The following is a 10622-nucleotide window of genomic DNA, read 5'->3' on the forward strand; positions in this document are numbered from 1 at the left end:
CCATTCCTCTGCCTGCCCCTGAAAACGCCGCCTCCTTCCAGCTTGCAGATCCCGCCCCAACGGGATCTTGTCTCGGGTAAGCTTAGTAGACCCCAGCCCTGTCTGCCCCTCCTTTTAGGTCCCGCCCCTGCCCACCCGCTCTATGGACCCCGCCCACCCACCCCCTCTCTCCAGCTCTGGGTAACAGCTGCGCTGTGTCTGTCTCCACGCTTAGATACCCCTGGTCCTTGCAGCCCTTAGGGGCTTCAAGCGGTCCGGAGAGGAGGCGCGGGACCCCTTCTTAAAGCGGCGATGACAGGGCTTTCTGGCAGCATAGAGCAGCTCAGGGCTGAACAGTGGCCACAGGACAGACTTGATCTGTCAACGAGTCTGTCCCAGAGTGCTCATAAAAGAATAATCAGCAACTGTGTCTACCCCAGATAGCTTTTGGCCTGGCTTCTGTCTCTGCTCCAAATCCTCTGATGGGACGTACACCTCTGCACTGTTGACATCAAACTCCATTCTTGTGGAGGTTCAGAGGTACCCCGTGAATGAAGTGTTTTCAGTGTGAAAGTCTCCAAGACTCCTCATCTTCTAGAAGCCCCGACCTGGTACAGAGCTCTATGTCTGTATTGAGAGGGGGCACTCAGGAGCAGGAGAAATGATGGGCTCACCAGTACCTCACCTCTCTGGAAGGTGTGGGTTCAGGTCTGCTCGGGGACAGCATTAGGCACCCTAATGGGGTGTCCTGTCCACAACAGTGAACAAAAAACCCCTGCTTCACAGAGGCTTGAAAATGGGATTGAGTTAGGTTGTAGAGGAACAACAACCAGGCAGGAATGGGACATCATGGTCAGAGGGAAGCATTGGGCTGTAGTGCAGGTCCTGGTGATAAAAAGCCTGTCCCTGGGGCAGGAATCCTGTGCTAGCAACAGAAGGAGGTCCCAGTATGGCAGCAGGATAGTTCACTGTGGGAAGAAGGGGAGGTAGACAGGAGAAGCAGTTCTCAGCAGGTAGTTTGGCCACAGGCTTCTGGGAGAAACTGAGTCTAGATAGCTTTGCCCTTGACGAGCAGCTCAGCGATAGAGAACCGAAGCCAGCGTGACCCAGCTTCAGGGGGACGCTCCGAGTATCTATGGATAGCTTTCCTCTGTGTGACAACCATTGTGCACTGAGAACCCCTTCACCATTGGCTTCCCGTGGAGAAGTAACCTGTGACTTCCTGTGGCTACTTGACCCCTGAATCACTCGTACTATGATGAATTTTATGGATTACCAAATTTCCCTTATCCCATTTCGGTGGACACTCACGAACAGCACTGGCAGTCTCCAATCGTCCCAGCCCGTTGAATAGAAGAGTAGGTCAACGCCTTCAGCCTTGGGGAGGAAGCCAGCCAAGATCCTTAATCCGAGCTTGTGTAAGTGCGGGTCTCGGAACCCAGTAAATAAAGCTCAGAGAGGTGTGCGTAGGGTCCGGCTGATGAGAAGGGAGAAATCAAGTAGACAAGAAGGTGGGGCTCCCGGGGCTGGGGATTTAGCTCAGTGGTAGAGCGCCTTTACCTAGGAAGTGCAAGGCCCTGGGTTCGGTCCCCAGCTCGAAAAAAAAAAAAAAAAAAAAAAAAAAAAAAAAAAAAAAAAGAAGGTGGGGCTCCCAATCACTCCCTGCCCACTCAGAGCGGCCTTGGTGGGAACTGGACCCCAGGAAAGGGCTTCTAACCACCCATCAAGGATAGAGACTAAATGGATGCTACCTGAACAGGGCAGCGGTATTGCCGCATGTGGTGTTTAGAAGTCCTAACCATCAGAGCAAGCTGTGTGCGGTGGCAGAACTTCTTGGGCAGGTATTCATGGAAGGTCACTCCGTAAAAAGACCAATGGTGTACGTTATATGGAAGAGAGTTCTTGACATGTGGAGCTGGATAATCTCCTCAGATGGGGTGCTCCTGGGCAGATTGGGATAAACGTTAGTGGTACCTTAACTTCAACAGAGAAACGGCACTTTTCTGTAGTCAGGGCAGCTACAGCACCGTGCGTACAGACACGTGGCACTGGCCACCACATGACCCTGTGCTCACCTCTGAGTACGTTCTCACCACGGCCACATGTGTGGGCCACAGTCTCCACGGCATGGTTTGCATACAGGTGTACATTTTGCTGCCTACTGTCTGTGGTATCCATATTATAGCCAACACCAAGAGTGCAGTACTGAGTCTAACATACTAGGTCCAAGCCTGCACCCTCCATACCTTCACCCAGCCGGGTTCCCAGCCTGTGTTCTTCCCAGTTTTCTTGGTAGACAGCAGGCATTTTGTTTCTGGTGCCTGCAAGACCTTGAGTCTTGATGATAGCCTGTCTTAGAGCTCACTCTCTAAGACAAGAAGAGTATTTCTATTCATAGGAGAACAGACATGAGCGGTGGACTCTTCCTGACACACGCTATGGGTCGGGGGTGGCTAGGACCCCAGGGCTTCCCTCGGCTGTTAGTCTACCTATGGGAACCTGCCTTTCTGCATCCAGAGTCACACCAAGTTTCTGGGTCACCCCAACTTCCTGTCCTGGAGCTCAGCTGGTCTTAGTACATGGAAGGGCAAGTAGAGCATGGACAGGACATATCCGCTCATCTCCTCCACTTCACAGTGTGACTCTGTGCTCAACCCAGGCACATGCTCAGTCTCATCTCCCTCCAGTTCCCCGTCTGCTCCCTGTGCCAAGCTCCATCCTTACAGAGCAGCATCTATTGTTGCCTTCATGGGGACTGCCTTTCTTATGAATAGTAGCTCGAGGAGCAGTGCCACCTATTCTAAAACCGTTAATGCATTTGCAGTTGCACCCCAGAGAGTTACATCAAGTTAGATGTGATTATGACCTGGTTAAACGTATAATGTGTTTATAATTGTTCGTGGAATAGTCGTATCACACTAGGGGCACTTATAACCTGGTTATTGTTTCATTTGGAAATTAAGCGTGGTCTGAGGAGATAGGATTGTGTGTCAAGTTGACAAGGAGTGGACTTTTGATGGCTGTTCTTGGTGTCAACTTGACTACATCTGGAATTAACTAAAACCCAAGCAGCCAGGCTCACATGCTAAAGATTTTTTTCCCTTAATTAAACCATTTGAAGTGGGAAGGCCCATTTTCTTTAACCAGGATCTTTCGAGGTGAGGGGATCCATGATTTATGTGGGTCATACCTTCTGCTGGCAGTCTATGTAAAAGATCCTGAAGAAGAAATTCTCTCTCTCTCTCTCTCTCTCTCTCTCTCTCTCTCTCTCTCTCTCTCTCTCTCTCAACCCCCCTCCTTGGTTGTCCTCATTCTCACTGATTACTGTGCCCAGAGATCGGTTTTCAGTCCAGATGTTGGCACTGTCATTATTACTAAAGCATCGCCTGACTCGATGTTGTGTAAGAAGTGTTTTCCATCATTCTGGTTGGTTAATAAAGAATCCACTAGCCTATAGCTGGGGAGGAGAGTTGAAGCAGGACTTTTGACCCCAGTGAGAGGGTCCCAGGTGGAGAAAGGAGGGAGAGGGGAGAGTTGTGATGAGAGGGTGGGCATGAGGACATGGATGGAGCAGGAACAGATAGGGTGAGATTAATATGGCAGCTAACAGGCACATGGCTGGGTAGTAGACTGTGGGTCACGTGGCTGGGTAGTAGGTAATGTGGCACATGGCTGGGTAGTAGGCAGTGGGACATGTGGCTGGGTAGTAGGTAGCATAATGGAATGGACGAATATCCAGCTATAGTTCTTGAAGCTTATTAATAGATATAATATTATAGTTATAATAAATGTCTCCATGTCATTATTTGGGAACATAAGAGGGGGTAGAAAAACCCTGTACTTTTACACAAGCCCATTTCTTTACTGGCATTTAGAGTCTACTTCTTTGGGATTCTGGTTTGCCCTGAAGAGCAGCTGAGGCATCCAGCCTCCTGTACTGAACAACTACAGGATTCTTGAACTTTCCATCATTATGCAGCCATTGGACTAGCCTACCAATCCTGTAAGTCACTCCAATTAACACACACACACACACACACACACACACACACACACACACACACACTTGTCAGTTCTGATCCCCCAGACAGTGGTTCTCAACCTGCAGGTTGAGACATTCTGCATATCAGATATTTACATTATAATTCATAGCCAGCAGCAAAATTATAGTTGTTTTTTTTTTTAAGATTTATTTATGTATGTGAGTACACTGTAGCTGTCTTCAGACACACCAGAAGAGGGCTCTTAACCACTGAGCCATCTCTCCAGCCCAAATTATAGTTGTAAGTAGCAACAGACTAATTTTATGGTCGGGGCTCACCGTGATATGGGGAACTGTATTAAAGGGTTGCAGCATTAGGAAGATTGAGAACCACCACTCCAGAGTTTAGGGAATCCTGACTAATACAGCTGGAGTAAGATGGGCTGGCCTTGCCGGTAGACTGGCTTCTTATCGGGTGTTCTTGCTCCTCGGAGCTGGTAGCCTGATTCTCATTTCAGACTTGGAAGCTGTGTGAGGGCGCTTACACGGCTGAGAGGAGAAGGAGAGGAGAAGTCGGCTATAGCTAAGCCTGATAGGCTGAGTCTTGCAGTGCACATTTGCTCTCACAGAATCCCGCACGTTGCTGAGTGGCCAGCAACAGGCCTGGGCCTCCCTGGGTCCCACGGCAAAGAGAGACTCTCAAGCCCGAGTATTGAGACCACCACCAGTTCAGTGTAGAATGGAGCCCATACCAGCCAGTGATGGTGATCTCACGATTACGGACACTAGACCAGAGCAGGGTGAGCAAGGTGAGGCCAGTCGCTTCTGATAAGTTCACTAGGGTGTCAGACACCGTGATCAGCTACAGAAGAGACATTAAGCCTGGCACCCAGTTCCTCAGGAGTTGAAACACTCTCTCCTGGAAAGAAGGGAGAAGCACATGCAACTTTTCAGACCTGGGAAGCTAAGAATATTTACAGGTTCACAAGGCACTCCCCAGGGTTATATGAGCAATACCGATGGTTGGCTTGAGGAGACTCTCCCATGGATCTATCTGCAGGCCGTGCAGTGAGCTCTCTGGATGCAGCACTCAGGAGTCATCACGCTGAAGTGGGCTTTTCGGTGATGTAGCTGCATTTGAATCACCCTTGTCCTGTAAGCAACCCCTTATTTATGCTTCTGTAAGCAATCCTGATAAACTCACTTTTTTATTAAGCTAGACTCAAATGGAATAGTTTCTCTGGCCTATAGTTGATGCCTTATCAGGGGTTAATAGATGCTTGCCTACGTATCCTTAGGAAAATTCCATCTCTCTGGTCTCAAGGAGACCAGAAGGCCCTGTAGCAGAAGGGCCCATGCCTGGAATCTAACAGTACGAGGGAGGAGACTCTTTGCTGTGGCTATATACCCAGGTTTCTCAGACCCTCTCCATGGGAGCCCAAGGCCATGGATCAGACCAGGATGTCTTGGGACCTCATCTTCAGCATCAGGAACTCCTGGGTCAGAGTCCAACCAAGCAGAGGCAGGCGGCAGGCGGGGCTGATGTTTTTCTCACAAGCTTTCAAGCATTAGTTTCATTAAACAAACTGGAAAAACTCAAAAGAGATCAAAAGCCAGCTGCAAGCCCCATTGGCTCTCTCTGCCCTCTCCTGGGGATAGCAGCTGCTCTCTTTCAGTGTATCCTATGTATACTCCCTGGGCCTCTCCCTCAACTTTCTGTTTCTCCCTGTTACCCTCTCTCTCATGATGGAGCCCCATAACATGATTCTTAGATGTCAACAAGAAACCAATGTTTGAGACGAACCACCTGAGCTAGAGTAGTTTATAAAGAACAGAAACTTACTCTTCGCAGCTCAGAAACCTGTAACTCCAAGATTTAGCTTCACTGGATTTGGTGTCTGGTGTAGCCACCATGCTTCCAAGCTGGCTCTTCGTTGAAACCTTGCTGAGGCAGGTAGAAAGAGAGAGAAGGAGGGGGAGGGGAGGGGATGGGGAGAGGGAGAAGAAGAGGGAGAGGAAGAGGGAGGAACCTTTCAACCTGGAGCCCTTTTATAGCAATGCTATTCCACTTCTCAGGTCAAAGCCTTCTTATTCATCCATCTCTCTACAACCACAGCTGAAAAGCTCTTGCCTTAAAGTTTTAGGCCTGGCATGAATTCTAGAAAAGACCCTGTCGTTAAATCACAGCAGAGTACCCAGGGAGATGTAGAAATGATCCCTTCAGCAAACTCAGCTTCACAGTCACAGAGCGGGCATTTCTCACTGTGGGGCATACTTTACTTTTGCTGGACAGTATACAGGGCACTCTTCCCAGGTCCTCTGTTTTACCTCTCTGTAAGAACCCTGTAGAGAATAAAAAAGACCAACAAAGTCCCACTATTCTGTTGTCGGCATTTCCCTCAGGAGGGCTGTTAGCTTCACTGGAGCTGAGGGCACAAACAGTTAAAAACGGCCTTACAATGCAGAGAAAGTGTGCCTGATATCCAAGGAGCACAGAGGCAGCTAGCTCTCCACTGCAGGCTGTGAACTGTCTGCTCTCCAGTGTCCGGCTTTCAGCAGATTTAATACATTCTCCTTGTTGTGTCTGCCATGTAACATTGGGTTTCTGCCTCTAGCAACTGGAATCAAGAAAGACTCCCACCTAAGACAGGAATGGGAGGAGCTAAGGCACAGGGAGTATTGGGGTTCTAACCATCACAGGGGAGATCTGAGCCACGGAGCCTGCAATCTGAGGAGCTGGCCAGTCCTGGCACCTTCTTAGTGACTGTGACCAAATGTGACTCAACATGGCTGCAAGGTCCTTGGGGGGTTAAGATGGAAGGATGGTCCAAGACTCCTCTCCAAGGACAGTTGCTCTTCTGAAGCCTGTGTGGCTTCTTGACCTTGCAGTGTCGCCCGCTCTGACATTCCTCTAGTCCCCCCCCACACCCCGTCCCAATTCCTCCAGTCCCTCCTGAACACTGCAAGACTGCAGCAGGGAGCTGACAGGCTGGACTCTTCCAGGCCCTTCTCAACATCAAGGCCCCTCCCACCACCCAAAGGGGCAGAGGCCGCACTGAAGCAGCCTTCCTTATCTGGGTGGACCTGGGCCAGCTTACATTCTTCTCTCCTGATTCAGGAAGGATCTGGAGGTAGGAAGAAACAAAACAGGAAAGCAAAACCTTTGGTGAGGTGGACAACGGCTAATGCCTGCTACCTAGCCTCAGCTTCATTAAAAGAACAAAAAGCAAAATCTTCACTGGGAGGTAGCACAGCTCTGCTCAGCACACAGCAAAGAGAAAGGGAGGCGTGACATGAGGTGAAGCTGCACCAGGCACTGGGAACAATCTGGATTTCTAGGGGATATAGGGAGTTCCTAGGAGAAAGGAGAGGGTGATGCAGTTGGTATGGTGTCAGCTGGAGGTCAGCCTCCACCGACTCAACCCTGCTCACCAGTGAAGGAGTGGGTGCTTGTGCTGTTGGCTAAGGTCTGGTGTGTGCGCTCCTCCCCCACCAGAGGCCTACTCTCTGGAGAGAGGTGCTATACGCCATGGGTACCCAGAAGGCCCATGGTGAGTACACTATAGAGGACGGAGGGTGAGCACTGGGTTTCCAACTGGTCACAAGGACTGATGGTGACCCACAAAGGCTTTGTGTTTTCTGTCTTGTCTATTTCAGGGTGTTGGCTGTATGGTCGCTGGCAACTGGGGCTAGTAAATAACAGCTTTCGTAGTGAGGACTCAGGATCACCCACCGTTTTGTTTTTGTGAACTCTGAATTATTCAGTAGGCCTCACACCAGAGGGCTTAGCACTGCCCTCTGACTGGAAGGGCCCCAGTTCAGGCCAAGCAGGCTGCTTAACTAAGGCCTTTTTGTCACCAGGAGGAAGTTCTTTATCATCCTTTACTCCAATTGTTACACAAGGCAAGAGTGTTCCTTCCAGGTCTGAAATCCAGGTTACTTGTACCTGGCCAGTCTTCCTTGCATCAGCCCTTTGCATCCCAACCCTGGGTGGCCCGCCAGAACTATCTAGCCCTTCCAAGGCAGTATTTTCCTCCACAGACTTTCAGGAGATTGGAATAAAAGACTGTTTCCGATGAAACCCCAAGTGGGGTGGCCTGCCCCCTGGAGGCCAGTCCAGGAAGCACGCTTACTGAACCCTGGTGAGAAAACCCAGGTCAGGGAGCTGAGGAGGATGTTTTCAGGGTGAGCTTAAAAGGTTTTCACATTTGAGCAGTGGGGCTTCCTGGAGCAGTGTGTTGGTCAGGGTTAATACTGCTGTGATCACCAGAGTGACCAAAAACAACTTGGGGGGAAGGAGTTTATTTAGCTTATGCTTCCGCATCACTGTTCATTGTAGAAGAAAATCAGGACAAGAACTGAAACAGGGTAGCTCCTGGAGGCAGGAACTGATGTAGAAGCCATGGAGGAGGGATGCTTACTAGCCTGCTCCTAGCAGTTTGCTCAGCCTGGTTCTCAATCCACTCCTTTTGTGGTTGCCTATCAGATATTTACATTAGGATTCATAACAGCAGCGAAATCAGTTATGAAGTAGCAAAAAATAAATTTATGGTTAGGGGTCACCACAACATGAGGAACTGTATTAAAGGGTCGCAGCATTAGGAAGGTGGAGAGCTGCCGTTCTAGAGGCACTTTCACAATTGAGGTTCCCTTCTTTTAGGTGACTATAGCTTATGTCAAGTTGACACAAAATGCGCAAACGCACACAGAAAAGGATGTCTTGATCAAGGTGAGAACCACAACCAGGTCAGGTCCACTTGCTTTTACCTGCCAAGTAGCATTTCAACCAGCCCGACCTACCTGAAAGCCATGAGTGGGAGAAGCCCAGATCTGCATGTACACTTCTGTCTGCCACAGAACCCTGACATGTTAGTCTCATGCCCTCCTAGGTTGTGTCTTTGGTAGCTGTGCAGTGTATACATGTGCCTGTTTTAGGGAGTGGTCCTGGAGAGACACTTGCCCTCAGCACAAGCCATAACTAATATCTCTATGTAGATGACGTGTGGTGAACCAGAGATCTATGAGATCCTAGACATACAGCACCTGCACCGCCATACAAGTCATGCTGACTTACACACCAAGTACACACACACACACAAGCATATATATACATAGGTATGAACAAGTACATACTTTCACAAGCTCACATGTACTATATGTACTACACCTAGCTTGTGTAGCTGTTTCCTCCCTGCTACCCTCCCTGGGAGCCACGGGACCCTCTGGATCATGCTGGGCCACATCAAGGGCCTGGGCTCAAGGCCTTGACTACTTTTCTGTTATTTATGCTGTGGTGTCATCACCATTGAGAAGCACAGCCACCATGGTTGCCTTAGCCAGAGCAACAAAATAAGCAAAGCAGCCCAGTGAAGGCTAGGTCTGTGGTAATGGTGGTAAGGCCATTAACATATCCTCACAATAAAAGTGGAATCACAGACCCTTACCTGAGGTTCCAGTCACCATTTTCCTATGCCCTGGGCTGCACATAATTGTGTGTGTGTGTTTAAGTAAGTACATAGAGTACATAGGAGGTGGAAGGTTAAGCCTTCATGTCTGGCTTAGATTTTGCTCTTTTGTTTGTTGAGGCAGGATTTCTCTGTACAGCCCAGGTTGTCCTGGAACTCACTCTGTAGACCAGCCTGGCCTGGAAGTCAGAGATCTGTTTGCCTTCCCAGTGCTGAGATTAAGGCATTTACCCTGAGCTTCCAGTATTTGGTCACTACATTAGCCTGCAGAGGGCAGATAGGAGTTCTGGAACATCCAGTGCCTTTCTTACTAAAACAGAAATACCATGCTATGAAGCTAGGTGTGGTGTCTATAATTCCAGAACCCAGGAGGCTGAAGCGAGTTCCAGGCTAAATTAGGCTACAGTGTGAATGTCTACCTTACACATCAAAACAGGCTGTGTATAAGTGATTTAAGGCTACATTTTTTGTTTGTTTGTTTGTTTCTCTATTCATGCAAAGCTCTAAACCTGTGGCAGGAACAGTGGATGGAGAAAGGGACCCATTGTCCCTGAGGTGACGCTGTTCCTAACTATGAATTTGACAAAATGCTTCACAGTATGTTTAATGCTGGTAGGTTTGATTTGACCTCAATAAAACGTTGACTTTTGGCCAATTTGAAAGTCAAACGAGCCGGGCGCACGTCTTTCGACCCATTCAGGAGGCAGAAGCAGGAGGATCCAGACTTCGAGGCCAGCCTGGAGCACGACAGCCAGGGTTACATAGAGAAACTGGATCTCGAGAAACAAACGAACAAACAAACAAAGGAACAAAATAGTCAAAAAGTCAACGAGGAAGGAATTAGTGGTACAGAGAGGTCCAAAGTGAATATAAAACTAAAAACCGCCGGCAACGAACTCCATTGATTTGCCCAGAACTGCTGGCCCAAGTCTATTTTAAACCACGGGTCGGAGTTGAGAGAAGCCACAAAAAGACCCTTGCTCCGGTCTGGGCTTGGTCCGGACCATGGATTCCCTAGAATCCCGGCTGGAGCCAACGCAGCCCGGATGCAGTATCAGATCTGCGGGTGCCGGGATCCATCTGCACTGCCCTGCTGCATCACCCACGCAGAGGTAACCCTGCAAAACTGGCGCGTAGCCAAAGGCCCAGACAAACCGGAAAAGAAGCCGCGCCTCGGGCTCGCTCACAGAGGCGGA

The sequence above is a fragment of the Rattus rattus genome, chromosome 5 (assembly GCF_011064425.1).
Source record: "Rattus rattus isolate New Zealand chromosome 5, Rrattus_CSIRO_v1, whole genome shotgun sequence".
NCBI classification, from domain to species: domain Eukaryota; kingdom Metazoa; phylum Chordata; class Mammalia; order Rodentia; family Muridae; genus Rattus; species Rattus rattus.